Source organism: Callithrix jacchus, chromosome 17 (genome assembly GCF_049354715.1).
Source record: "Callithrix jacchus isolate 240 chromosome 17, calJac240_pri, whole genome shotgun sequence".
Classification (NCBI taxonomy): Eukaryota; Metazoa; Chordata; class Mammalia; order Primates; family Cebidae; genus Callithrix; species Callithrix jacchus.
In genome coordinates, this window is record NC_133518.1 from 26,913,880 (window position 1) to 26,919,886 (window position 6,007).

Consider the following 6,007-nt stretch of genomic DNA (forward strand, 5'->3'; position numbering starts at 1 on the left):
TGTAGTCAAGACCCTTCACTGGCAACACAGTACGTGTACATACATATTCATAAAATACTGGTAAAGTCAAGTACACAAAGATGGACCTGTGGTTGGTGCATGTACTCAGCATCTACATGCTCTAACACAGGGGTCCCCAACCTCTGGGCCAGGGACCAGTACCAGTCCATGGCCTGTTAGGAACCAGGCCACACAGTAGGAGGTAAGCAGTGGATGAGCCAGTGAAGTTTCATCTGTATTTACAGCCTTCCTCATTAACTGTATTACTACCTGAGCTCCACCTCCTGTCAGATCAGCAGAGGCATTAGATTCTCATGGGAGCATGAACCCTATTGTGAACTATGCATGAGAGGGATCTGGGTTACACACCCCTTATGAGAATCTAACAATTACGTAATGATCTGAGGTGGAGCTAAGGCAAGGCTGCTAGTGCTGGGGAGCAGCTGCAAATACAGATTAACATTAGCAGAGAGGTTTGACTGCACAGAGAACATAATAAATCAGTTGCTTGAAGAGTCATATTAAAATCCTGTTAGTGACAAGTGACAAAAGCTGCACCTGGTGGCAAGCTTTTCAGGGGCAAGTGAGTTGATGTATTTCAATTGTACAGCTGCATCTAATGGCAGGCTTTAAAGTCAAAATCCAACACTTATTTTAGTCCATGTGTGGCCCACCCATTATTTTATTTATCACTTCCATCCGCACTTCCTTCCCACACTGAGCACTTGTCTCAGACACAGTTTTGGTAAGCACACAAGCTAACCCTAGCCAAAATGAGTAAAAAACAAATGTCACTGGAAAGCTTCTTTGAAAATGGGGAAAGACCCAATGATGAGACAACAGAAGACTCTAAGACTACCAATAAAAAGAAAGCTGCATTTAAAAGAAAATACCTGCTTAAATTGCAGGTTCATTGCAACAGGTAATTCACATTCTCCAAGCCTGCTTTAATTTGTGGCAAGGAGCTATCCAACAAAGCCATGAAAACTTTCAAAACTTCTTTGCCACATGGAGATCAAGCACCCTGCATTAAAAGAGAAGCCTTTGGAGTTTTTCTAAAGAAAAATCATGAACACTAAGAACAGAAGCAATTATGTAAGGTCACCACTTCATCAAATGTGTCTGCACTGAGAACATCATTTATACTGGCTAACAACATTGCTAAAGTTAAGAAGCCCTTTACTATTGGTGAATAGTTGAACCTACCTGCTGCTAAGGTCATTTGTCATGAACTTCTAGGAGATGCTGCAGTTCAAAAGGTGGCATGGATGCCTCTTTTGACCAGCACCATAGAGGAATTGATGAAATAGCAGGGGATATTTAGGCACAATTGTTAAAAAGAATTAATGAGTCATTGTGGTGCGCAATCCAGGTTGATGAGTTTACCAAGGTTGTCAGCAAGGCAATAATGCTTGTTTTCGTATGATTTTTCAGGAGCATAAGCATGAGGATATATTATGTGCACTTTTTTTTTTGAGATGGAGTCTCACTATGTAGCCCAGGCTGGAGTGCAGTGGCACGATCTCAGCTCACTAAAACCTCTGCCTCCTGGGTTCAAGCAATTCTCCTGCCTCAGCCTCCCAAGTAGCTAGGACTACAGGTGTGTACCACCATTCCCAGCTAACTTTGCATTTTCAGTAGAGACAGGGTTTCATCAGGATTGTCAGGCTGGTCTCCAACTCCTGACCTCGTGATCTGCCTGCATCAGCCTCCCAAAGTGCTGGTATCACAGGCGTGAGCCACGGCACCTGGCTATTATGTGCGTTTTTGTTGCAACCAACACCACGGCTGTGGAATTAGTCAAGTCTTTGAAGGATTACATAGCAAAACTGAATTAGTTATTTTGTGTGGGTAAATGCACAGACAGAGCAGCTCCCATGACTGGATGGCTTTCTGGTTTTACTTTTGGGGTCAAAGAGGTTGCTTCTGAATTTGAGTCTACACACTGAATCTTCCACAGAGAAATGCTAGCTAACCAAAAAGTGTCACCTGAACTTAACATTTTGCAGGTTGTGATAAAAATTATCAACCACATTAAAGTACATGCCCTTAACTCATGTCTGTTCATGCAGCTCTGTAAGGAGATGGATGCAGAGCACACATACCTTCTCTTATACACAGAAGTGAGATGGCTTTCCAAAGGTGGATCACTGGTCAGAGTTTTTGAGTTATGATGAGAGCAGAGACCCCCACCCCATCTGCCTCCTCACAGGCCTCCACCTCCTCCCTTGGATGAGAAGGAGGGTAAAGAGAGAGAAAAGACCAAAGAACTGGAATCTGTGGTCAAGCAGCTTGCTGACGCCACTGACCAGGCCATAGGGCCCAAGGACTGGGAAAATAACTCCCTTTTCAGTTCCCAGCATTCAAGCTAGCTATAGGCCTTGAAATTGTTGCAAAGATGTTATCACAACTGGCCAGAGCCTGGAACTGGGTCATGTCCTCCATGTTTGCACAATCCAGACCCCTCCTTAAAGTTGCATCTGCCACCAAGTAATTTTCTGCCTTTGTTCAGCTCCTGTAACCCTTCCCCTTCTTTCCTTCCCAAGTGTGCCAAATATAAATTAGCAAATCAGTGAAAGCAAAAGACTGTGAGGTCAGCTGCCCAACCACTGGGCAATAACAAGGTTTTGACCTCTGCTCCTCCTTTAAAAATTTTTGCAATCTACCCATCTGACAAAGGGCTAATATCCAGAATCTACAAAGAACTTAAACAAATTTACAAGAAAATAACCCCATCAAAAAGTGGGTGAAGAATATGAACAGACACTTTTCAAAAGAAGACATTTATGCAGCCAACAAACATGAAAAAAAGCTCATCACTGGTCATTAGAGAAATACAAATCAAACCCACATTGAGATACCATCTCATGCCAGTTAGAATGGTGATCATGAAAAAAATCAGAAGACAACAGATGCTGAGAGGACATGGAGAAACAGGAAGAGTTTTACACTGTTGGTGAGTATAAATTAGTTCTACCATTGTGAAAGACAGTGTAGTGATTCCTCAAGGATCTAGAAATGGAAATACCATTTGACCCAGCAATCCCATTACTGAGTATATACCCAATATACCCCAGCAATCCCATTACTGAGTATATAAATCAATTCTATTATAAAGACACATGCGTATGTACATTTATTGTGGCACTGTTCACAATAGCAAAGACCTGGAACCAACCCAAATGCCCATCAATGATAGACTGGATAAAGAAAATGTGGTACATATACACCATGGAATACTGTGCAGCCATAAAAAAAAGAATGAGTTCATGTCCTTTGCAGGGACATGGATGAAAATGGAAACCATCATTCTCAGCAAACTGACACAAGAACAGAAAACTGAAAACCACATGTTCTCACTCATAAGTGGGTGTTGAACAGTGAGAACACATGGACACAGGGAGGGGAATATCACACATGGGGGCCTGTCAGGGGGTGGGGGACTAGGAAGGAATAGGAGGGGATGGAGGGATAGCATTAGGAGAAATACCTAATGTAGATGATGGGGTGATGGATGCAGCAAACCGCCGTGGCACATGTATACCTCTGCAAACCTGCACCTTCTGCACATGTATCCCAGAATTTAAAGCATAATAAATAAATTAAATATATATATATACACACACATACATATATACTGTAGAAAAACTCCTTCTAAAACAAAAAAAGTCCTTTATACAAAGGTGAACAATTTTTGTCTAATTCCAAGTTTATTTTTAAATAAATTTGTTATGTATAAAAGAAGGTTAAAAAAAACAACAGAAAATAACAGAGACATAAAGAAAGTTACAAAAATAAAGAGGTTTCTTTTCTTGTAAGAAAGCTTAAAGAAAAATAATTTTATATGAGAAAGAATCTAATATGGTAAATTTAGTCCTTGAATAAAATGACTGGTTTAAGAAAGAGAGATGTTTAGTACAAATCAGAAAGTTCAAGCATGTTATGAATGGTATGTGTCAGTCACAATCGGAAGATTAAAAAAAAAGTTGTCTACAATTAAATTTAATGATGACTGCCTTTGGATCCCCTCCCATGGCAGTGTGAGAACTCTCTCTCCTTCTCTGTCTCTCTGCTAAACTCTTTGGGTCCACGATATTTATTCAAATGGAGCAGCTCAGGATTGCAGCTCCCAGTGAAAGCGTAAAGGGTGAGTGGATGCTGCATTTCCAGACGGATCTTTATTGCCCACAGAACAGGAGATTCCTTGGCTGAGGAGCCCTATGGGTCACCAGTGCAGCTGTTTTGGAATGCGTGGCGATTTTAGCCAGCATGGCTGTTTTGCAGGCGCCACAGCGCAGTGGCTCTCCATACAAAATACACTGGTCTGGTTGTCCTTTTAAGTTGGCCAGGAGATTCACAGGCAGCGCCGTTGTTTCAGCCGGCACAGTGGGTCACCACACGGAAAATCACACAATTCCAGCACCCTTTCAGCAGGTGACTGGAACACCTAGGAGACAGTCAACCATTCAACTTAAAAAAAAAAAGGCTAGGAGGCAGGGAGCCAGGTGATCAGGCTCGGAAGGTCCCACCCCCACAAAAACAAACAAAAAAACCCAGCAATTGGAAATGCTTGGGGTTGAGAGTTTCATGGCAAGCACAGCTGAACCCAGGATGGTGCAACTCGGTGGAGGAGGGGCGTCTGCCATTACAGAGGCACTCCACCCCTATGGAGGTAGTCTGCCATTGCTGAGGCAGCTTACCATTGCTGAGGCAACCCTCCATAACAAAGAGAGTTTGTCATTGCAGAGGTGGGCCACCATTGCCGAGGCAGTTCTAACTACACCCATATAAACAGGACTATAGGGAAACTCAATGGTAGCAGGGCAGAGCTCAGCAAAGCATCTGCAGGCAGACAGTGACTAGGCTGCCTCCTTGCTGGGAAGGGCAGCCTGGAAAAAAAAGGCAGTGGCAAAACTCATAAATAAAGCCCTAACTCCCTGGGACAGAGCACCTGAGGAAAAAAGGGGGTGTATGGGTTCTGCTGCAGCAGACTTAAATGTACCTGCCTAGCAGCTCTGAAAGAACAATGGAACTCACAGCTCAACACTTGAGTTCCCTTAAAGAACAGACTGTCTCCTCAAGCAGCTCCCTGACCCCCGTATATTCAAAGAGTCACCTCACAAAAGACTGATCAGACTGACATTTGGCAGGCATCATTCTGGGACAAAGATAGCAGATGAAGAAACTGGTAGCAACCCTTACTGTTCTGCAGCTGCTGCAGGTGATCCCTGGGCAAGCAGGGTCTGGAGTGGACCTCGGCAGTCCTACAGCAGAGGGGCCAGACTGTTAGCAGGAAAACTAAGAAACAGAAATAACTTCATCATCAACAACCTGGACGTCCACTCAGAGACCCAATCTGAAAATCAGCAACTACACAGACAGGTGGATAAATCCACAAAGATGGGAAGAAACCAGTGCAAAAAGGAGGAAAATACCCAAAACCGGAACACCTCTCCTCCTACAAGGGATCACGACTCATCACCAGTAAGGGAACAAAGCTGGATGGAGAATGAGTGTGATGAAATGACAGAATCAGAACTCAGAAGGTGGGTAGTGAGAAATTTCCATGAGCTAAAAGAACATGTTCTAAATCAATGCAAAGAAACTAAGAACCTTGAAAAAAGATTTGAGGAAATGATAACAAGAATGGACAACTTAGAAAGGAATATGAGTGAATTGATGGAGCTGAAAACCACAACACGAGAACTTCATGAAGCATGCACAAGTTTCAATAGCTGAATTGACCACGCAGAAGAAAGGATATCAGAGGTTGAAGATCAACTCAATGAAATAAAATGAGAAACCAAGATTAGAGAAAAAAGCGCAAAAAGGAATGAACAAAGTCTCCAAGAAATGTGGGACTATGTGAAGAGACCTAATCTACGTTTGATAGGTGTACCTGAATGTGACGAAAAGAATAAATCCAAGCTGAAAAATACTCTTCAGGATATTATCCAGAAAAACTTCCCCAAGCTAGCAAGGGAAGCCAATATTCAAGTCCAGGAAA